A 25,339-nucleotide genomic window follows, 5' to 3' on the forward strand; every position below is an offset into this window, starting at 1 on the left:
CATAAATAAAAAAGATAAGTTTTCAACAGCAAAAATAGTATAGTTTAATTTTCAGTTATAGAAATAAGTGTTTAAGCAAATAAAATGAATTTTCAACGAAATAGTTCAATTTTGTACCCAAAAGATTAAATGACTACAAGAAAAATTTCGAAAAAAAAATAATATTTTAATGTTTAGTTAAAAAATCAATTCCAATAAAAAACTAATTTATAATGAAACAAATGAAATTTCAACCCAAAAGGCTAACTTTCTAACAAAAAAAGAGGTTAATTTTATACCAAAAAAGAGAAAAATTAAAACAAATATAACTATTTTTAACTTTTTTATGGAAAATTCTTTTCCTTTTGTAGAAATCTTCTTGATTTAAAAATAATTTTTTATTTGTAGAAATTAATCTTTTTGGTTCAAAATTCATCTGTTTGATAGAAAATTGAACTATTTTGTTGTACAAAGTTAATCTTTTTAGTTGAAGATTCATTTTTCAACTGAAAATGTTATTAATTTTGTTCTTTATTCATAATGTGTCTCCTAAAGGTTTACATGATTTCCATTCCTAACAATCTTTCCGCCTACATATTTTTATAAAACCTTATCCTTACTAAAATTGATCTTTTTTGATAGACGTTTAATCTTCTTGGTTAAACATTTATCTGATGCGTTGAAATTTTTTTCCTTGATTGAAAAAAAGTTTTTTTTTTTAAATTAAAAATAGTTTTTTTACTAAAAATTTAACTATTCCATTTTTGGTTGCAATTTTTCTTTTTTTAATAGAAGTTTAATTATCTTGGTTCCAAATTCACCTGTTCGGTTGAAAATTTAACTTGTTTGTTACCAATTAATCTTCTTTGGTAGAAGGTTAATCTCTTTGGATTAAAATTCATTTGCTCGATTAAATATTAGTTTTTTAAAATTGAAATTTCATTTTTTAACATGAAATTTAACTTCCATTTTTTGTCGCAATTTTTTTTTTTGATAGAATTTTAATCATCGTGTTTAGAAATTTACCAATTGGGTAAAAAATTAAACCATTTTGTTAAAAATGAACCTTTTTGATTGAAAATCAATTTCTTTCATTGAGAATTAATTTGTTTTTATTTAAAATTAATTTTTTAACTAAAAATTTACCTATTTTATTTTTCTCGACAATTTATCTTTTTTGAAAGACGTTGAAAATGCATCTGTTTCGTTGAAAATTTAACTATTTTGTTGAAAATTCATGTATTTTATTAAAAATTAATCTTTTTTGATAGAAAACTAATCTTTTTGTTTAAAAATTCATCTACTTTTGGCAGAAAATTTATCTTTTTCTTTTGAGTTGAAAATTCAAGTATTGGGCAAAAAATAACTCCTTTGCTTAAAAATTTAACTATTTTGTTGAAAATTAATTTGATTGGCTAAATATTCAATTATTTTTGTAGAAATGCATATTTTTGGGGTCTAAACTTAATTTTTTGCCAAAAGTTATTTGTTTGTATGAAAATTAGTCTGTTTTTGTTAAGGATTTAAAAAACTTGTTAAAAATTCTTATTTTTTACTTTAATCCAACAATTTTTTCTACATCCAAATATTTTTTTGATGGAAACATCAACTATTTTACTTTTTGTTAAGAATTCATTTTTTTCATACAAAATTTCTCAGTTTGGCTGTAAACTTAACAATTTTGTTGAAAATTCCCTTTTTCTTGGTTGGAAATTAATTATCGTAACTGAAAAAGTAATTGCTCCATTCCTTGTTCAAACCTCCTCTTTTTGAGTGAGTTTTAGTTTAAAAAAAAATTATTGTAATTTCAATAACGCAATTAAAGTATTAAAAATAGTAATTTATCACCTATTGCTAAAAAAAAAAACAACTTTTGATTGAAATTTTACAATAAAGTTACTTTTTCTCATGTCAAATATAGATTTTAATTCTGCTGAATATGTATGGCTTTGATTAAACAATAAAATTTTTAATCAATCAAAGCTGTTTAAAAAAGTATTAAATCTAAAATACCAATATATATTGAAATTAATATCTCAATTATATGAAACCATCATTGAGAAGCGTGAACATTAAATTTAATTTACTTTCACGAGAATCACTCAGATAATTTCATTTTACACAAAATAAATATGAGTTTAGCAGTATTTTTTGATTCTTAATAAAAGACATGCTATCTTCTTCCAGTTGTCCAAAAATAAAATTGGATTTCAAATCGAAATGTGTAGTTACACAAATAAACAACAGACCCATATGTTGCACTTTAATTATAAATAGCAATTCAATCGACGAATTCTAGATTAGTACTTTAATTGCAAATATTGGACAAGATTAAAAAAAATGAAAATACTTTGAGTTTTCATGCACGCTGCTATTCCGACATGTATATTAAATTTCAAATACCGTTTATGCAAATGACTTCATATACATCTGTATTAAATTTAATAAAGATTTTTCTAACAGTGAATGTTAATTTTTTTTTCAGTTCTCTTAAGCACACAGATGTGAAATTCTTTGTCACTGTCCTTTAACTGCAACTCAATATTCATAATTACGTGTTTGAATTTGGAAATAATCTTTAAAGGATAAAAATCTTTTCAATTCAAACATTTCTATGCTTATCGCCAGAATTCGCTCAGTAAGTCTCAGTATTCTACAATGGTAATCCGCTTGATAATAAATGCTTATCAACACAACCAAACTATTATTTCACTTTCTCTAGTAAAAATACAGAAAACTTAAAAAATATTCAGAATTTATTCATGTACATTGAACAACTATTCAGTAATTAACGTTAAAAATCATGTAAAAAAAAGTCACAAAGCAGAGAATACAAAAATTATGTTTTTGAATTTTGCGCGCTGCACAAATTAAAATAAATAAATATATAAAATTGTAAAATATTAGCAACGCAGAATTTTTATGATAAAAAAAATATTGTACATGAATATTTTGCATTAGTCGAATCTTGTAGATAGCACATCTAAAATTTTTAATTTTTACTAGAAAACAAACACAATCGCTACGCGCGCGATTATATATTTTTTATGATTTGTTTTTTTATTATCAATTTCGATAATTGATGAAAATTCATATTTGAAATGATGAATTTTCAACCAAACAAAAAAGTGTTGATAAAGATAGTTCAATTTTCAACCAAGTAGTTAATTTTTCAGCCAGGAAAAATTATTTTTAAACCAAACAGTTACATTTTGAACAAAAAAAAATCAATTTTTAAAGAAAAAAGACGAATTTTCAACTAATCAAGATAAATTTGTAACCACAAATGGAATAGTTAAATCTTCAGTTAAAAGAATTAAGCTTCAAGTAAAAAATACGAAGTTTAAAAAGAAAACAGTTAAATTTGCAACCAGAGGCGAATTTCCAATAACAAAAATAAATTTTTAACAAAGTAGTCCAACTTTCAAACAATTAGCTCAATTAAATTATAAATCATTAAGTTAATAGTTGAATTTTTAACCAAAAAGAAGAGTTTTCAACACAATACATGAATTTACAACCAAATGTTTATATTTTTAACTAGAAATTCTATAGATAAAATTTCAGTAAAAAAATTAATTAAGAAAAATTATTACAATTTTTCTTTTTTTCTTAAATAATTAAATTTTCAACTAAAAAGAAGAATGTTTTGCGAAATTATGAATTTTTAATTAAAGAAATGAATTATTAACAATGTACTTGAATTTTTAAATAAAAAGGGTAAATCTTCAACCTAAAATGAAATGTTACATTTTTACTTAAACATTAATTTTTAACGGCAAAAAAACGAATTTTCAACCATACTTTTTTTCTACCCGAAAATATTAATTTTATACCCGTATAGCTGAATTTTCAACCCAAAAGATGAATTTTTAAACTAAAATAATAAATCGTCAACAAACAAACAAGTTAATTTTTAACAAAGTAGTCTTCAACAATATGCTGAAATTTTACACGAAAAATTGTTCTAATTAAAAAAAAAAGAAACAGTCAAATTTAACCAAATAAGACAAACTTTTTAAAAAATAGTTGAATTTTAAATTAAAAAACCCAAATTTTCAACCAAATAGTACAATTTTGAATTAGGAAAGATAACATTCTCAAGCAAGTAGGTAAATTGTAAACTAAACAAAATCAATTTTTAATATTGAGATATTTAAATTTTCAGTTGAAAACATTAATTTTCAACCAAGTTGATGAATTTTCAACTAAAATTATAATTTTTCAACTGGAGTAGTTGAATATTAAACCAACAAGATTATTGTGCAAACAAGAAGATTAATTTTCTACTAAAAAGGCGATTTTTCAACAAAGTACATGCATTTTCGACTAAAAAAGACAAAATATCAACGACATAAATTCTGAACTAAAAAATATTAATCTTCAATAAACAATTGAATAGTTAAGTTCATAGTTAAAAATATTAATGAAAAAAATGGAATAATTACATTCACAGTTGAAAAAATTAATTTCCAACCAGACTGATTAATTTGAACCCAAATAGATGAATTTTTAACTGAAATGATGGATATTCAACTAGAATATTTGAATTTAGAACAAAAAAAGAGGAATTCGAACCAAGAAGATTGATTTTGAAGCAAAGATCCTTCAATCCTTCAAATATCCTAAATTCCATGAATATTCGGAATTCATTAAATATTCTTAATTCCTGAAATTATTCGAAATAAATTTTCAACTAAAATGATGAATCTTTAAATGAAATAGTTAAATTTTCTTGTTAAAACAAAATTTACCACAAAGAAGATTAATTTCTACAAAAATAAGAATTTTCAAGAAAATGGATTCCTTTTTTACTAAAGAAGATAAGTTGTCCACCAACAATTTAACAGTTAAATTACTAGTTAAAAAATATAATGTACAACTAAAGACATAAATGTTCAATAAAAATTATGGAATATTCAATTGGAAAAGTTACATTTTCAAATAAGGTGATAAATTTTCCACTAAAACGATGAATCTTTTATTGGAATATTTCTATTTAAAATACAAATATTTAACCTGGGAATTTTATTATCTGGCAATTTTCCAATTCAGGAATTTGATAATTCAGGGATTTTATAATTTGGGAATTTTTCAGTTTAGGGAATTTTTTGCAGTTGCCAAAAAAATTATATTATTCGGCAATTTTCCAATTTGAGAATTTAATTATTCGTGAATGTTATGATTCTGGAATTTTATTGTTTGGTAATTTTCCAATTCGGAAATTTTATCACACGGTAATTTTATTTTCCGGGATTTTTTAGTCGTCTCGGAAATGTCATTATTCCGTAATTTTTCAATTATGAAATAAAAATAAAATTTAAAATTCTATTTAACGTCCATAAATCAAGTTTATGTGCAGAATTCCTGAAAATAAAACCAAGCATCTGACGAACATACTTGGACAACCACCATAAAATTTTCCTACTGCAATCTGAAAAAAATGTCCTAAAAAATAAAATTCCCTTCTTTTCTGGCCAAAAATGGAAAAGAGGGAAGAAGAATGAGAAGATTCAGTCGCCAAGAAATGTTATTATTCGGAATTTACAAAAAACGGGAATGTTGTAATTAGAGAATTTTATTATTGGGGATTTTTATCATTCGGGAATTTTCTGATTCAGTAATTTTAGAGTTTAGGAAATTTAATTTTTCGGAATTTTCCAGTCACCACAGAAATTTTATTATTCGGCAATTTTACAATTACGGAATTTTATTATTTGTGAATGTTATGATTCGGGAATTTTATTATTCTGAAATGTTATAATTTGGGAATTTTATTATTTGGGTATTTCCCAATTCGGAAATTTTATCACTCGGGAATTTTATTTCTCGGGATTTTTCAGTCGTCCCTTCCGATAATATTGTATTCACGCTTGTGATATCAGTAAGGTCCTATTATTTAATCTGTATCAATAATTGCGACTTAATCATAGATTTGGTACGCTGACCTGCGTCACTTCTATTTGCGATTCTAATCTCGATATTTACCAAGTATCTATGGTGAAGAAAAACAAAAAAAAAATCAGAAAAATTATCATTTTCAGTGAGGGCATTGTGCATTTACAAATAGCTTCTGATAAGCTTCACATAATATTTTTGGATTACTGATAACCCAAGTGTTTTGTAGTCTTTTGCTTAAAAACAAAATTATTATTTATCTTCATTCTTACAATTTTATAGTCTGTTACAATAATGCATTTGAACAAATTAATAACACGATTATAATTACGATATTTACTATTATACTGCAAAATGAAATAATTTCTTTATAATTACAATGTACTGTTTTGAATAACTGAATTAAAGTAATTATTAACTGAAAATTCACTCATATTAATTTGGTTTTCCCAAGAAAATGTTACTGAAACTTTAATGACTTTTTTTGCTGGAAAATAAGTGAAATGTTACTGAAATTTCAGTGGATAATCACTGATTAAAGTTAACAGCGGCAATTATAATTATAGAGGGCGTCTACTCAAATCCTGGAAAAAATTCCTTGACAATTCCGCATTTTTTGTATAGTTTGATATAAATAATGCTTTTTTCCGTTTCTGGCGATTCTGGCGAATTGAATAATATTAAAAATATTATTAATTATTTCTTAAATTTGTCTCGAAGCCCACAAATTTGAATAATAATTCAAACAAATTTTTATTACATCTTCGTATACTTAAAATTCAAGGCATATTTAGGCAAAATGAATTTAATACTAAATTAAATTAAAATCTCTGCAGATTCCTAACTTTTTAACTAAAAATAAGATGAATTTTTAACAAAAGAGTTTAACTTTCAAACAAGTAATTTTATTTTAAAAAAAGATGCATTTTTAAATATAATGATGAACATTCAACTGGAATAATTGAGTTTTATACTGAAACGATGAATTTTCAAACAAGAACATTAATTTTTTACCCAAAAAAGATAAATTGTCAACCAAAAATTGTGCAGTTGAATTTTCAGTTGAAAAAATTAAATGTTCAACGCAATAGATGAATTTTCAACTAAAACGATAAATCTCTGACTAGCATAATTGAATTTTTGACCAAAAAGATTAATTATCAAATAAGAATAAAAATTTCTACCAAAAACACCAATTTAAAAAAAAAAAGATGAATTCCAGCCAATAATTCAATAGTTGAACTGTTAGTTAAAAAAATTATTGTTCAACCAGAAGGATAAATTTTCAACTAAAATGATTAATATTTAATGAGAATACTTGAATTTTTAAACAAAGAGTCAAACAAGATTGTTTTCTACCAAAAAATTCGATTTTTTAACAACTTAAGTACTTTTTTAACAAAAAAGTTCAATTTTAAATTAAAATGATAAATATTTAACTTTGATATTTGAATTTTCAACCAAAAAAGCCATTTTAAATATTCTTAAATAAAAGTCAAACAAGATGAATTATCATTAAAAAATTACAATTTTCAATAACAACAACAAAAAACAAATAATTTTTAAAACATTATTTACATTATCAAATAACGTGATGAATTTTACACTAAAACGATCAATTTTTAACTGAAATAGTTGAATTTTTTATTTAAAAAATCAATTTTCAACTAAAACTATAGATATTTAAGTGGAATACTTGAGCTTTGAACCAAAAAGATGAATTTTTCAAGAAGATTTATTTTCTACCAAAAAATAAGATTTTTTAGCAAAATAAATAAATTTAAACTTAAAAGGATTGTCCAAAAATGAAATAGTTAAACTTTTAGTTAAAAAATTGCATTTCCACGGAACAGATGCATTTTTAATTAAAATGATGGGATATTCAACTGGAATAGTTACATTTTCAGTTTAATAACATTAATTTTTAACGACAAGAAAAGAAATAATTTTTCAGTGAATTAGTTAAAGTTTTAACTGGAATAGTTACATTTCCAATAAAAAAATATATTTTTCAACCAACGAGATGAATACTATATTGAAATCATAAATCTCCAAACAAACAAAATTAATTTTGAACAAAAGAGTTTAACTTTTAACCGAAATATTAAATTCTCATAAAAAAAATTCTGAACGAAGTTAAATTTTCAAGTAACAAAAAATTTGCAGTGAACAGAGAAGAAATTACAAACAGACTGTTGAATTTTTCAGCAAAAAGATGAATTTTCAACCAAGAAGATTAATTCTCTACCAAAAAGAAAGAATTTTCAACAAAAAACGGAATACATAAATTTTCAGTTAAAATAAATAAATAAAAAAAAAAAGAGTTTGTGACAGAATAGTTAAACACAGTACTACTATAAACCTACTTTTACAAATAAAGAATCCATGTTATTTAGTTTTATATTGAAATTTACAAAAAAAAATTAATTAATGAGTGTGCATTATTTACTGTAGTTTTTTTATTTCAAATAAAAATTTAAAAATTCCAAAGTAAAACAAAAATTTTTTTAAATCGTTGATGCACTATTGTCCATCCTAAAATTTAATTTTATAATATTTTTATCATTTACAATGCATAATTCTCAATTAAAAATATTTCATCATTGTCAATTGCAAAATTATGATTTTTATAATTTAAATCGGAAAATGATAGATAGCAAAATTGTAATTCAGTAGCAATAAATTTAAATCGTAGTAAATTGGAAATTTAAGTTCTGCAATTATAAATTAGGCATGGTAAATTTACAAATTTTACCATGTACATTACATTATTACCATTTTTAATGACCAATTGCTTACCGCTTATTAATAATAATAATAATAATAATAATAATAATAATAATAATAACATAGTTAATTTTTAAACATAACTTTCGAAACAAATTTAAATCAAATAATGTAGAACGTGATTAAAGCTTTTGAATCGGAAAACTAGAGTCAAGGCTAGATAAGAAGTAAAACAGGTAAGTCCAGAAAATCGATCAGGACAGAAATAACTCCCACAAATATATTCTAGCCTCTTTCTGATTTTCGTCCACCCTCAGAAAAATTCTTCAACTAAATAATTAATCCAATTAAGTTCCCCTTCAATGACCTCTGTTGTTTTTAAATTTCGTTATAAAATAAAGTCCAATAATCAGGGTGATCTAAAATTATTATGTTCTCTCGAATTTTTATGTATGTATATATCACAGAAATTAGTACGAATTCACAAAAAAATAAATACATTTTTTTTTTGAGAAAAATTATATTTCCCATGAAAATAGATGTTTTTGTAAATTTTATTCAGAATCGTCAACATTAGCTAAAAGGAATTGAAACTGAACATTTCTTTTCACAATTATCCATAGAATAGAAATAAAATATGACTTTTTAAATACCAACCCCATAAATCTGTTTTATAGAGTCCCATAAAAAATAATAAATAAAATTTTTTGCGATTTTTTTATGCAGATTATTTCAGGTACATAAAATTCCACTTTTTACTGATAATTAGATGTTTAAATAAATTATTTAACTAATTTATTATTGTTTTTAGTCATTTTCTCTTAGAATAGAGTTAGAAAGACGCGGTTTTGTAATTTTGCCTCAATTTTTGTCCAATTTTCAATTAGAGTGAGATAATACTTAATTATTGTTAAGAAACATGATTGTTGACATGATTAATTACTATTATTAGTAATATTCTATTAGAATAATGCTAGCAAACTGCAGTTCTTACAAAAAATTTCCACTTTTTGTCTAGTTTTTAATGAGAGTAAGATACATAATTTATTAAAGTTAACAATATTAATGTTTGAAACAATTTATTATTATTTTAAATAATATTGTCTTTGAATAATGTTAAAAAGTTGCGGTTTTGTCTAAAATATTAAAATTATTGCCTACTCTTCACTTAGACTTTGGTAATAATTATGGAAATTCAAACAAAATAATTGTTTAAATAAATTATAATAATTCTAGATAGTTGCGGGTTTTCCGCAATTTTTCACTTTTTGTCAACTTTTCACTTAATTACTAAAGTAATAATGAATGCAAGTTGACAACAATAATTGTTTAAACAATTAATTATTGTTTATAATTATCTTCGCTTAGATAACTGATAGAGTTACGCTTTTTCCTGATTTTTTTACTTTTCGTGAACTTTTTACCTAGTGAGTTAATAATTAACTCAAGTTATGAACAAACAATTAATATTAGTATTAATTTCAACAAAAAAGCTCTTGGTATATATTTAAAGAAAAATGTACATTTCATATGATCCATATAGAAAATTTAAAGAATACTTGAAACATCTGTTTTATTTCAGAAATATATATTTACAAATAGAAAGAGATTGTTTAAAATATGATTCTCTCTTACGTTTATTTATTATTTGATCACAACTAAAAAGGCAAATCAAAGTTGAACATTGAAAAAAGAAACCGCAACTTTCTAGCACATATCTAAGAGAAGATCGTTATAAACAATCATAAACTATTTAAACAATTATTTTTGTCAACTTACACTAACTGTTAGCTCACTAAGTGAAAAGTGAACAAAAATAAAAAATTTAAGGAAAAACCACAAAATTTTTACCAATATGCAAAGAGAATATTATTAACAATAATAAGTTCCTATTTTTCTACATAAAAGTATAACATTTTCAACAAAACAGAAGAATTTTTAACGAAATAGTTGAATTTTCAATAAAAACGACTAATTTTCGACCAAAAAATAAGATTTAAAAAAAAAACTTAAATTCTCAAGCAAATGGTTCAATTTTCAATTGAAAAAGATGAATTTTCAAACAAATAGTTGAATTTTCAACTAAAAAACATAAAGTTTCAACCAAAAATGGAATAGTTTAATTTTCAGTTAAATAAATTAAAATTCCACAAAAAAACAATAAAGAAATTTTCAACCAAAGTAAGGAATTTTTAACTTTAAGAAAAAATGTCAATAAAATAGTTGAACTTGCAACTAAAGAAGATCAATTGTCAATAAAAAATAGAATAATTAAATTTTAAGTTAAAAAATTAATTTTCCACCAAAAAATAAAGAAATTTTAAACTAAAGTGTCAAATTTTCAACAAAAATGATGAATATTTAAGTGAAATAGATGAATTATTAACTGAAAAGATGAATTTTGAACTGAAAAGATGTATTTTCGAAAAATAACATTAATTTTCTAACAAAAAATACGATTTTTTGATAAGAAACTTGAATTTTCAACTGAAACCGACCAATTTTCAACGAAATAGTTGATATTTCAACTAAAAAATATGAGTTTCTAATAAAAAATAGAACAGTTAAATCTTCAGTTAAAAATGAATTTTTCACAATTTTTTTTTTAAAAAATGGCGAATATTTAATGAGAATAAATTAAGTTTTAACTAAAAAAAAAAAGAATTTCTAAACCAGAATAATAATTTTCTATTAAAAAGAGGATTTTTTTTACAATAAAATGAAATTTTCAACGAAATAGTTGATTTTTTTTACTAAAAAAATCGGTTTTCAATAAAAAATAGAATAGTTAAATTCACAGTAAAAATTATTAATATTCAGCATAAAACGAATTTTCAAAGAGATTTCCAAAGTGATTGAATTTTTAATTAAAATTATGAATCAAGGAAAAAAATTTTAATTTAATAGTAGAGTTTAACCTTTAACCAAGTAATTAAATTTTCATTCTAAAAAAAATGAATTCTGAAGAAGAGCTGTAGTAGTTGAGATTTAAACCAGAAAAGATTTCGATTTTTTTAATCAAAAACAGTTGAATTCAACTAATAAAATAAGAAAGATTTTTCAATCAAAAGGAGATAAAATTGCACACGAGGTGTTAAATTTCCCAGTAAATTGATGAATTTTCAACCATGAAGATTAATTTTATACCAAAAAGTTCGAAATTACAGCTACATACATGAATTTTTAACAAAAATAGAATCATATTAAATTTTTAGTTGAAAAAAAAAAATTTTGTATAAAAATAAAACAAATGTTCAACCAAATAGTTAAGTGCACTAAAAGCTACTTTCATAAATAAAAAATCATTTTCATTCAATGATATTTGCAGTAAGAAAAAAAGTAAGCACGCTCTCGAAAAGTTCCTTGACTTTAATGAAAATTCACTGACATTTAGTTTTTATATAAATTTATTAATCAGTTTAAATTTCAATACATTTTCTTCTGATTGGGCAGAGCGATTCTGAAGGTTCGTCGAATATTTTGTCACGAAATTTAAAAATCGAATATTTGAAAACAGCATATCGAGAATAAATAAAAAAATCTTCAAGTCCTTTTGCACTATCTTGTACCCATTTTTTCACAGATGCTTCTTTTTTCTTAATTTACTAATTTTATAATAAAATATTTTTCTTTATTTTTAAAAAAAGAAAATCGACATGATGCAGTTTAATCGATACGTTTTTTCTAAGGTCGCGGCTTTTTGACTGACATTAGCACACAAGTGATCAGGCCGTGACTGTGCCGTGATAGTAGGCGAATTAAGAGCGTTAATTTAATCTTTTTAACTCGATACATGTTAATGGAAAGATTCTCCCAGTGAGATATTTTCTGAAATTATTATAAATCGAAATTGGATTATTCATAAGTCGAGAAGATATCTGGAAGATTTTTAAAATACTTTTTTTAATTCATGAAGGATTGAAAAAAAACGTTATCAACACTGAATTATTTCGAAAAATATTTCAAAGTTTTAGAAGTTTTGAAAAGATTTAACAATTATTTAAAATTGGATAAGATTTCAAGACATTTTAAACAAAATGTAGTTTGAAATAAAATTTTTAACTTTTATTTAAGAATCCGGGAAAAACTTAGTTTGATCAATTAATTTTCAGAAAATATTTTTAAAATATATTTAAAAATTTCAAACTATTTCCTAAAATTTCGAAAATTTTAAAGCAACCTTTTCCAATTTTGTAAGATTACAAAGTTTTAGAAAAAAATAATTTGAACAGAAAATATAACAAGATTTTTAACTATTACAAAAGATTTCCGAACTTTTGAAAAGATACAACAATACTTTTAAACCTACAATGATTTTAATAAAACTTAATGTAGATATTGGAAGATTTGGAACAAAAAACAAAGGGGCTTCTTAAGAATTTAACAACGTTTCAAGAGAATACAACATTTTGTAAATACTGTTAAAACACTATTACCATTAAAATATATTTAAAAGTTTTTAAAAAATTCTAAAATAATTTGAAATGAAAGAAAAAAATTAAAATAAAATTTAGATTTTCAAAAATTTCAAAATACAATTTTGAAGTTTTTTTTCAAAATTTTGAAAAGTTTCAAGGTAACAAAAACATTTTTCTTAAGATTCCAGAAAATACTACAAGTGTTTCTTTATCTTGAAAAATTTCATTTAAAAAGATTTAAAAATATTCCTAAAATTTCCAAAAAAAGAATCTGGGAAATTTTCGGATTATTTTTCAATTTTGCAGAATTTTTTTTAAATTTTAGGAAAAATTCATTTAGAAAATTTTTTTATTTCCTCAAATTTTGTAAATCGTAATTTCCAAACGAATAATTTGAATTCTAAAAATGTATTTCTTATAGAGAAAATTTAAATTGTAAGTATTTTTAATATTGGAAAATAATTATGTTTTAACTAAAATTTAATGATGATAATAATAAATAATAAAAAATACTGAAACCAAAATTTTTGTTCATTTTCAATCAAACACAGTTTATTTCAGCCGAAAAATTTAATTTTTAACAAAACAGTTAAACCCTCAACAAATTTAAATTAATTTCCATTCAAATAGTTGCATTTTTGACCAAAAAGTATCAAATTTCTAGCAAAAATATTAATTTTGACCAAAAGACGAATTTTCAACTAAATACTTGAATTCTCAACAAATAAAGATAATTTTTCAACCAAAAATAGAATAGTTAAATCTTCAGTTAGAAAAAAATGATAACATTTTTAACTAAAAAATAAAATAAAAAAAGTGAAACTTCCAGCCAAAGAGGTTAATCTCCAATAAAAAATTAATTACAAAATAAATGTTTACATATTTAACCGAATATATGAGATTTTCTCTAAGAATATTAATTCGCTACAAAAAAAACGAGATCGATTTTCAACAAAATACATGAATTTTTAACAGAATACAATTGAATTTTCTAAAGAGATGAATTTTCAATTAAAAAATTAATTAAAAAAAAAACAACTATTTTTCAAACAAATTTTCTATTTATTTGCAATCCATAAAGAAAATATTTCAACAAAAGACATGAAATTTCAAACAAATGGATAATTTTCAACCAAATAATTAAATTTGCAAGGAAAATATGATTTTTTAACAAAAAATATCATAGTTTACATTTCATAAAAAAAATTTAAATCAAAAACAGATCAAATAAACCAAAAAATAAGAATTTTTCAACAAAATAGTTCAATCCTGAACCAAAACAGGATAATTTAAAAATAACAGCTGCCTTTTTAACAAAAAAAAAACTTTACTAAAAGAGAAACACAAAAATAATTTTGTACTCAAAAAGAATTCCGCAAAAGTTCTAATAATTTTAAAAGATTTTTAGAGGTTCCTTTTTTTTATTTCAACAATAATTTTAAAAGATTATTAAAAAGTTTAAACAAAAGGTAGGTATCGTGTTTTCTGAATTCAACTGTTTTTTAAATTAAAAAAATATATATTTATCGATCAAATATCAGCAATTATATTTCTAATGGTAAATTTGTCTTTTTTGGTGAAAATTAACTTTTTTGTTCAAAATGCGTATTTTTGGGTGAAAAATTATACTGTTTTGTAAAAAATTCAACACTTTTGGAAAATATTGAATACTGTTTGGTTTTAAAATATAACTGGTTGTGGATTAATATTTTTTTGATTGACAATTCAACTATTTTGTTGAAAATTTGTCTTTTTGGATTGAAATATTCAATATCACATTTTTCGTTCGAAATTCCTATTTTGTGTTTGAAAATTCAACTATTTGTTGTTTAAAATTTTCAAAAATCATTTAATTTTTCGCAAGAATTTTGGAAAAAACTGTATTAATATAACCTTTGAAACAAATAAACCTACAAAATAAAAAAAAAACTACATTTAATATCCACATTTTTACCTTTATTAAAATTTAATCAAATGAATTTAGAAATCTTTTGTGTTTTTTATTTTTTTTATAAAATACGATTAGAACTGCCTTCGAAATATTGTGGGAAGTTACAAAGATCATTAGAAATGCTAATTCAATCCTTTGCTGTGGCAAGAATCGACCTTAAGATTATAATAAAACAAACATTTCCACTCAAGACAAAAATGAAGTAGTTTTTTTAAAATAAATTAGTTACAACATTAAACTCTAATACAATAAATTATTTATTTGTACATAAAGACCGGGCCACATGAAATGAAACAAATGGACTAAAAAAGTGAATTTTGAAAAAAAATGTTTGCTAAAATAAGAAGCGCAAAACACGAAGAATCGTTTCGATTAAAAAATTTGTGAAAAAAGGGAGGGTGGGGGAATAAACAAGCGCGCGAAATTTAAAATTACCATTCCTTTTGTATGAAATGATAGGAGTTTTATTCCATGGGGACACGTGACAGTCGCCTGACTTCGAATCAATCATCTGTGGTTTCCTGGCTCACGAGTTTTAATTATAATTTGATCGAAGCTGACCGCCGTTTCGGCCTTGACCTCCTACCTCTTGTCGGAGGAAGAAAGCACTAAATGCTCAACTCTCAAGAATTTTTCTCAGCTGTGTGAGCGCGTACGAGGTGCATTGTAAAAGTACAGTTGCGCAAACGAATTAGCATTTGCGGTGTCATCACAGAAATCACAGAATAACCAGAAGTTCTAATCAAGACTTTCATTAATTCCGAGGAAGTGCGTTCTTTACGATATAACAGTATCTACTCAAGAAAAACTTTCTTAATTGTCAAAACAATTATTATTATTATTCCTGCTATTATTGATCAACAAGTGTTTTCCAAATTAGTAATATGCAATTTTTCGCCGTTTTTGATCAAAACTACTTTCAAATAACCGGTCGACCGGTAGCTCAGGCGGTAGTGCTCAGGCTTCATAGCCCATGGGTTTATATTTCAAGCAAAAATAATGAAATTTACACATACACAATCAAAGAATTTTAAAGCCACAAAGAAAAATTACCAACAAATAAGTATTTTTCACTCAAGATAAAATTTAAAGTTTATCTAAATTATAAAACCAATAAGCCAAAAGACGAATTTTCTATATAAAAATTGAATTTTCAAACCAATATATGACGTTTCAGCAAAAAATTAATTTTCCGCGAAACTGATCCATTTTTTACCCCCAAAAAACATGAAATTTAAAACAAAGAAAATTATTTTTATTTTTTTTTACTAAAAAAGGAAAGTTTTTAACTTTCATTTTCAGTTAGAAAATTATTTGAGAAAAAGACTTTTCGACTAAACAGTAAAATTTTGAACCAAAGACTTTCCACCAAACAAGACATTTTTAACAATGTTTAAATTTTACCCAAGTAGTTAAACTATCAATTAAAAATGATTATTTTTTAACGAAATAGATAAACTTTTAACCAAAGAGATGAATTTTCAAGTAAAAATATAAATCCTTAATAAAAAAAAATTATTTCTTAACCAAGTGATTCAACCCAATCTTTCAAACAAAACAGTTGAATACTCAAGCAAAGAAGAATAGTTTTTAACCAAAAAGTTTCATTTTCAGAAAAAAAGAAGATATTTCTACTAAAACAGGCGAATTTTAACTACGAAAGATGCAACTTCTATTAAAACAGATGAATTTTCAATTTGAAAAAATATCAAAACAGTTAAATTTTCACCCAGAACATATTTTAGTTGTTTTCTCAATACTAAAATATTGAATGAAAAAAAGAGTACATTTTCTAAGAAATAGTTAAATTTTCAAGAAAACAGCAGAATTTTCAAACAAAAAGTATGAGTTCAACAAAATTGTTGAATTGTCAACAAAACAGTTGCATTTTTTCCAAGAAGAATGTAATTTCTGTTAAAGCAGGTTGAATTTTATCAATCAACAAGACAAACTTTAAAAAAAGAGTTGAATTTTCAACCAAAGTTGCATTTTTGTTCAAGAAAAATGAAAAATCTACTAGAACAGGTGAACGTTTAAATCAAAAAGACAAATTTTCCAAAATTTGAATTTTCATCCAAAAAGTTTTCGATTGACTTTTCAACACAAAAGTAGGAATTCAAAACAAAAATTAAATTTCATAGGAAATAGTTGCAACATTTATTCTGAAAAAGATGAGCATTTGAATCAAAAAGGCAAATTTTAAGAAAAAAATAGTTTTAATCCAAAAAAGATTTCCGTTGACTTATCAACACCAAAATATAAATTTTAAACAAAAAGTTAACATTCTACGAAAAGAGCTTTTTAACTCCCCCCCCCCAAGAAAAATGAATTTTTTAACAAAACAGTTAAATTTGCAACCAAAAAGGATAATCTCCAGAATTCTGCGAATGCCTTGAATTCTCTGAATTTTTTAACTTGCCTGCCTAAAATCATTGAATATTCAGAAAATCTCCGAATTTCTTGAATTTTGTTAAATTCTCTGAATGTTATTGAAATCTCTAAATTACACGAATTAGGCGAATTCCTGTGAATCATTTAAAATTCTTTGAATAATTTCAATCCTTTAAAATTTAAATAAATTTATAAATAAAATTTTTTAAAATCCGGATGATTTTGAAGATAAAAAGTTAATGTTAAAGTTTTAGAACTATTTAAATAAATTTCGAAAATAGTTCTTTAAAATTTCAGAACTTTTAATTGTAAATTTTCAAACATTCAAAAATTACATTTGAAAATATTTACAATTCTAGTTCCTGCAATTTTGAAAGCCTACAATTGGAAATTTTTGAATTTTAACAATATGGTGGTGCAAATTATTCAATTTTCAATATCTATATATTAGTGGTGCCTAATATGGAATATATTTTTGAACCAGTTCAATATTGATGATTCACATTTAAAAAATATACAATCTAAAAGAATTCAAATTAAAAATTCTTTAATTTTGAAGATTTGGAATTAAAGAGTCTTCAATTCGAAAGATTTATGAATGGAAATTCTTAAATTTGGACCATTTTGAAAATCAAATATCAAGTTTTCAATTCTAAAGCTTCCAAATTGAAGAAATTGCGAACGTAAAGCATCAAAATTAGAGAATTTTGATGAAATCCTTACATATTCTAAATTTAAGGGATTTGAAGAATTTGAGGAATTTAGAATATTCAAGAATATCAGAAAATTTCAGAATATTCCTGAATTTTAGACAGACAAGTCAAGGAATTCAGGAAATTCAAAAAATTAAAATAACTCAGAGAATTTCAGGAGTTCAGAAAATTAAAGGAATTCAAGAAATTCAGAATATTTAAGGATTTTAGACAGAAAAGTCAAGGAACTCATCGAATTCCTAAAAATACGGGATATTCAATGAATTCAAGAATTCGAGGGAATTCATAGAATTTCCGGGATTTAAGACCATTTAGGAAATTCAAAGAGTTCGTCAAATTGAAGGAATTTAAGAATTCAAAGAATTTAAATGATTCAGAGAATTTCAGGAATTCAGATAATTCGAGGAATTCAGAGAATTGAAGAAGTTCAGAGAAATCAATAAAATTCCGAGAATTTAAGAAATTCAGTCAATTTAGAGAATTCAAAGGAATTCAGAATATTCAAGGATTGCAGACAGACAAGTCTAGGAATTCAGAGGATTCCTAAAATTTCCATTCAGAGAATTCATAAAGTCAGTCAAATTGAAGGAATATAAGGAATTAAGATAATTTCTTCCATTTAGAAGATTTAGAATTGAAACCTACTTTTGATTTTCAAAACCATTAAATTAATCCAAATTTTTAAGAAATTAAGAATGTTACATTGGAAATGTTTGGGCAAGTTTCAAGCTTTACAATGAAAAATCCTGTAATTTTAATTATTGTCTTTTAAAATATCTTCAATTTTAAAAATTTAGAATTGAGAACTTGACTTTCGATTTTCATCTACAACACCATCTCAATTTATCATCAACAAATTTTTCCATTTTGAACGGTGAATTTTGTTCTATTTCAGACAAATTTGCCTAGTCAATTTGAATATTAAATTATAATTTAATGTATAATAACAATTACAAATTTTTTATTTTCAGAACCTTTGACCTTTAAACATTCAATTTATTTTTCAACTTCAAACTGTGAAATTTTAATGTACGTGTTAAAATAATTTAAATTCAAAAGTTAAAAAGGTTTCTTTATTTAATTTTGAATATTTTCAATTACAAATATTAAACTTTCAACTCTTTTAAATTAAAAAATTCGAATATGAAATGATTAAATGTTGATCGTTCTCAAATGTGCGAATTTTTGCAAACGAACATTATTAAAGAAGATAAGTTTCTAAAAAAATGGAAGTATTAAATTTTCAGTTAAAATAATTAACTTTCAAACAAAAAAAGGGAATTTAAAAAAAATGGTGAAATTTTCAACCAAAGTGATGAATTTTTTAAAAAGAAAAATTAAGTTTTAACAAAAAGTGTAATAGTTGATATTTCCACCAAAAAATATTTTAATTTCCAAGCAAGAACAGTTGAATTAAATAAAATAATAAGAATTTACTACAAATTATTTGAATCTTTATCCAAAACATACTAATTTTCAAACCAAAAACAAGAATTTTTGACAAAAAAGCTGAATTTCCAGCGCAAAAATATGCATTTTCTAACATAAATTGAAAGCTACATTTTCGGAAAAAAATGTATTGTTAAACCAAATAGTTAATTTTTCTCAGCAAATTAATCAATTTTTAACTAACATAATGAATCTTCAATAAAAAAAAAAGATTTTTTAACCCAATACTTACATTTTCAACCCAAAATATTAACTTCCTCTACCCAAAAGGACAAATTTTCAACAAAATAGGAGAATTTTAAACAATATAGGTTAATTTTGAACCCAGAAGATGAATTTTCAACTAAAAAATTAAATTTCTATGAAAAAAAACCCTTTGAATGACAACACTAATATTCAATCAAAGAAATAAATTTTCAACTTGATAGTTTAATTTTCAACAAAAGAAGATTAATACCACAAAAGACAAAGTTTTATAAAAATACAGAAAATAAATGTGAAACCAAACATGGAATAGTTAAATTTGTAATTTACACGAATGAAAATTTAAAACAATAGTTGAACTTTTTAAACAAAGAAAGAAAGAAAAGATTTTTTAACCTAATGGTTAAATTTTCAATCTAAAAAATTAATTTTCTATCGAAATAGACGAATTTTCAACAAAATATATGAATTAAAAAAAAAAAGTTAAGTTTTCAACTCAGCAGAAGAATTTTCAACCAAAAAAATTAAAATTCCGTGAAAAAATTTAACAATTTTCAATAGAAGAAACGAATTTCCTAACAAAAAAGGTTAATTAAAAAAAAAAAAAATACATGACTTCTAATGAGTTTTGAATTTTTAAAGGAATTTTCAACCAAAGAAATTAATTTCTAAATAACCAAGTTACCAAAAAGATTAATTATCTTCCAGAAAATACGATTTTTCAATGAAATACAGAAATTTGAAACCAAACAGCCGAATTTTAAAATAAAGACGATAATTATAAAACAAAATATGGAAGCGATATTTTTACTTCGAAAAATAGATTTAAAAAAAAAAGAACGAATAATCGACAAAACATTTAAATTTTAAAGCAAAAAAAGTTAATTTTTAACTAAAATAATGAAATAAAACAATTTCAAATCATAAAAATTTCTTTCAAATTTGTAAAAAAAAATCGTTGGCGTAAATCCGCTTATTGCTTGCCTTTATTTTTAAAAGATATATGAGATTATATTCATAATTTCATAATTTAATTACTTAAATTCATAACAGTGAAAATTTGATTAATGAACTAGATTTAAAAGCGCGCCAAATTTTAAAGGTGCACAGAACAGACTAATAAAGAGTGCCCGCCTTTCTAAAAGTTATTTTCAATTGCTTTGAAAAAGTATCAGGTTTGAAATTTCCTAAAATTAAAGCTCATTAGATAATAAAGAATCAATAAAAATATTTGCACAAAAAAAGGCAATTTCAGCTGTTCAGGTGTGACACCCAAATAAAGATAAATGTCAAAACGAGTTTGACATTTGTCACCGGTAATTTATGTCTTTATTTTAAGAAAGAAGATACAGAACAAATCGTCACATTTAAAAAAAAAAAGGTTTTACAGCTAAATACAATACAAAAATCCTCTTTCAATACAATTTCTCTTGTAAATGAATTTTTTTCGAAAAATTTGGAGGCTAGCAAAGCAAAATACGAATTTTCGGGCTTTTTTTGTCGAAAGTTTCAAAATTCCCGAGAATATCTCCAAAATAACGATACAAAATATTTAACAATCCACACAGTAATCATTACTTTATTTTAAAATTTGGAAATATGTCATCGTTTTTTCGAAAAGTTAGGCTATGTTTCGCTCCGGTCGAAATTTCCGAGACGAGAGTTTTAAATGATCAAAAATATTAGGAATAACCTTATTCAAAACAAACTTTTTGTTCATTTCTTCACATTTTTTGAGTAAATGTCACTTTGTCGTTCCTTTGAAGCATCTCTGGAGAAATTTTTATTATTATTTTTTTTTCATAAGAGAGATTTGCGACAAAGAAGTCGATGACGAAATATTCGGCAAATATCAGCCGACAATCTGGAGTGGGGGGAGAAATCAGGATCAGGCAATGGAAATAATGAAAAAGGGGAATTAATTGTGAATAGAGAACATTTTTGACACTTACGAAATCGCAGCGCACTTGATCGATCCGAGGAATATTTTTGACTGCTTACCAAATTTCGAAGAACGAGATAAATGCGACCGACACAATTGTATTCAGGCATTCACGAAAAGTTACTACCCGAGCTGAACAAATTTGTTCCGACTGTTGCAGTTGCATTCGCGAACCGACATTAGGCATATCAGCCAGTGCTCTCAATTATGGGATCTTATCGTATTGCGCATGCGTCGCGCCAACAACTGGATTAGTTATCTTTGGCGGTTTTATTTAAAATCATTGAATAAGCAGAAAATTGTTTGCAACATGATGTATACTTCTTAAATTATTAGAATTAATACTTTGATCACAAAAAAGACTTACTAAATTAAAGGTAAAATAATTATTCACTTTAAAATTATAATTTGTTGTAAATAAATATTAACAAAAATTAAACATTTCAAAAAAGCGCAGCAACGTTAACCAATTCAGTTGACGACGCGACACATGCGCAATACGAAAAGATATTAAAATAGAATTTCCCACTCACCAGAGTGCGCGATCTGTTCGGTTCCGAGTTCTGCGAAAATTAAAATTTAATATATGAAAAACAGCCATTTTAAATAGAAATTATTAATAAAATTTTATAGTGCAGTTGTAAAATAAAGTAAAAGAGCAAGTTATTCAATTTGAAGAGATAAAATTCAATCTTTTATTTACGCACGTCACGTTTTCTTGCGTAGTTCTGCATCTTACAAACACGACATTATTGTCTACTTAAAAACTCCAAAGTACGTGTTTTTATAACATTTTCTATTGTTCTACCAAGTAATAGATCTTCAACCAATAAGGATAAATTGTGAAACAAAATTGAAATAGATCAATTTTCAACCAAAACGATGACTTTTCAAAGAAGAAAATTAAGTATTTACTAGAAAGGCAAATTTTAAGCAAAATACAGAAAGCCCCAACTAAATATTTAAAATTCGAATTTTCAACCACAAAAATGAATTTTTAACAAAAAATGGAGTAGTGACATATTCTGATAAAAAAATTAATTACCAACAACATATACAATTTGCAATAAAATAAGTGAATTTTCAAATAAAAAAAACATGTTGAACTAAAAATGGAATGGATTAATTTTCTGCTAAAAAAATTAATTATCAACAACAAAAAAACAAACGATTTTTTCAGTAGAATAGTTAAATTTTCAACCATAAAGATGAATTTAAAGTGAAAAATCTTCAATAAAAAAATTACTTTTTAACAAAGTAGTACAACTTTAAACAAAAAAATCTCCTCGCGCGCGGCTCGCTTCGCTCGCCAGTTTGATTGCGCCTAGGGCGCGCGATTGTTGGTTCTCTCGCTTCGCGCTCGATTGTAAATTTATCTCGGGTTTCACGCTCGATTATGAATAAACCTCGCGCTACGCGCTCGGTCTTTATATTTCTCCCGCATTCTTAGACACACCTTTTAAAATCGAAAGTCAACGGACTGACAACTGTAATTTTGTGATTTTAAACTCTCTTTTGTTAAAGCGCTTTCGGCTTTAACGAACACATTCTCATCACGTATCTCGTGCTTCGCGCTCGATTTGTCCAAAATGTCAACTTTTCTACATTATACACAACACTTTTATATTAAATATGATACAATTTTTATGTAACTCTGCCTGGGATTGCTTATTCGAAAATTGCAAAATAAAGAGCAAATTGTATTTATCATGATTATTTTTATATTTGTTTCTTATTTCGCTTAAAATTATATTCTAAGCTGTGCTTAATCATGTATCATTTCAATAAATTTATATCATTACAATTCATAATATGCATAAAAATTGAATAATACTAATTCTTATTTCCTTGTTTTTATCATTTATTTTTATTTTTAATCTTGTTTTTTACGATTAAAAGAAAATCTACTCGTCCTATCTAAAAATGATTAGCAAAGATGAATAGATTCGTCTAAAGTAAAAACTACGTGTCCTATACAAAATTATAGCTCTTTTTTTGATGAACAAGTTTTGTCTCATTTTTTCCGTAGCTTGAGTCGCTAGTAAAAAAAAAATTTATTTTTTTTATTTTTAATGTTTTTTTACGACTAAAAACAAAATCTTCTCATCCTATCGAAAAATGATTTATTATAAATTTGTAGACCTTTCCAGGGCGCGCAATTTTAGGTTATTCATTTTTTTGTATCTTGCATAGTATGACCAAAAAATGGAATTTTTGGATTTTTCATTAATTTTCGTACAATCAAATTTGGAATTTTTAACTATTCGACCAAATTAAAAAAGTTGTTATCATAAGCTTATAGGGCTTTCAAAAAGCTAAATTTTTCTTTTTGTGGCTTTGTTTCATATCGTGCGTTGTTTGGCTTAAAATGTTCGTTTTAGTTTGTTTTTTTGGATGACTTCGTGAGATTCTTCGCTTGGAGTGATTGCTAGAGAGATTGATCAGCAACCTGGGTCGGAGTAGTGTTGCGGAACGAACGTGTTATTTACTTAACCCTTAAACGGCCAAAACGCCACTACCGGTACCCTGCTTTTCAACGGTCAATAACTAAGACTATTCGACACTAGAAAAAATTGAGACACATATATTTTTATTGCTTAAGATCTCCTCTTTCCGACGGTGCCAATGAAATTCCTCAAAAAATTTTCTTATTATCCCAAAATGCAGTTTAAACAAAAAAAAACGTGATTTTTCGTGCCTTTTTTTTTGTGAACCACTTTCCAAAGCTTTTCGAGTCTGTAATTAACCTGGAATCTCACTAACGGGTGGAATAAATGTCTAAACTTTTAGAATCCATGGTTCAAGGATCGATTTTTCGTTTTAGTATTTTCAAAATGGCGTCTTAATGGCAAAATTTTTGTGAAAACATTCATGAATTTTTTTACAATAAAAGATGCGCTTTTCGGAAAAATCATCAAGAATAAAAAGTTCGTGTAATCAGCCGAGGAATACGCCTGAATTTTTCCGGAGCGTTTTGAGCAAAATTTTGAATTTTGCAAAAATTGTTCATATTCAAAATCCAAAATTTTGCTCAAAATGCTTCAAAAAATTCAGGCTTATTCCTTGGCTGATTACAAGAACTTTTTATTTAAGATGATTTTTCCGAAAAGCGCATCGTTTATTGTAAAAAAATTCATGAATGTTTTCACAAAAATGTTGCCATTAAGACGCCATTTTGAAAATACCAAAACGAAAAATCGATCTTTGAACCATGGATTTTCAAAGTTTAGACATTTATTCCACCGGTTAGTGAGATTCCAGGTTAATTACAGACTCGAAAAACTTTGAAAAATGGTTAACAAAAAAAAATAGGCACGAAAAATCACGTTTTTTTTTTGTTTAAACTGTATTTTGGGATAATAAAATATATGTGTCTCAATTTTTTCTAGTGTCGAATAGTCTTAGTTGTTGGCCGTTGAAAAGCAGTGTCCCGGTAGTGGCGTTTTGGCCGTTTAAGGGTTAAATAACACGAGAATTCTGGATCAATCTGAAAAATCTCTATCCCTTCCATACACTACTCCTTTCCCCTACCGAGCGAGTCACGCCTACCCCGAAAGGGAAATGGCTTTTTATTATTATTATTATTACACCATTAAGCCATTTCCCTTTCGGGGTAGGCGTGACTCACTCGGCAGGGGAAAGGAGTAGTGTGTGGATGGGATAGAGA

At 24.8% G+C, this 25,339-nt stretch overlaps 1 protein-coding gene across 3 annotated transcripts in view; it reads right to left on the bottom strand.

Moving 5' to 3' along the window:
* LOC117175417 (ATP-citrate synthase) overlaps positions 1-25,339 on the bottom strand; it is a 94,036-nt gene that overhangs the window by 66,627 nt on the left and 2,070 nt on the right. The window contains exon 1 of one of the 3 annotated variants that reach the window (XM_033366836.1): positions 21,732-21,830. The exons of 1 other annotated variant lie outside the window; for it this stretch is intronic. The gene's annotated coding sequence lies outside the window, so the exon portion shown is untranslated. Of the gene's footprint in view, positions 1-21,682; positions 21,831-25,339 lie in introns of those variants that run through there. One more of the 3 variants, XM_033366127.1, reaches the window with a different exon arrangement.

Source organism: Belonocnema kinseyi, chromosome 1 (genome assembly GCF_010883055.1).
Source record: "Belonocnema kinseyi isolate 2016_QV_RU_SX_M_011 chromosome 1, B_treatae_v1, whole genome shotgun sequence".
Lineage (NCBI taxonomy): Eukaryota > Metazoa > Arthropoda > Insecta > Hymenoptera > Cynipidae > Belonocnema > Belonocnema kinseyi.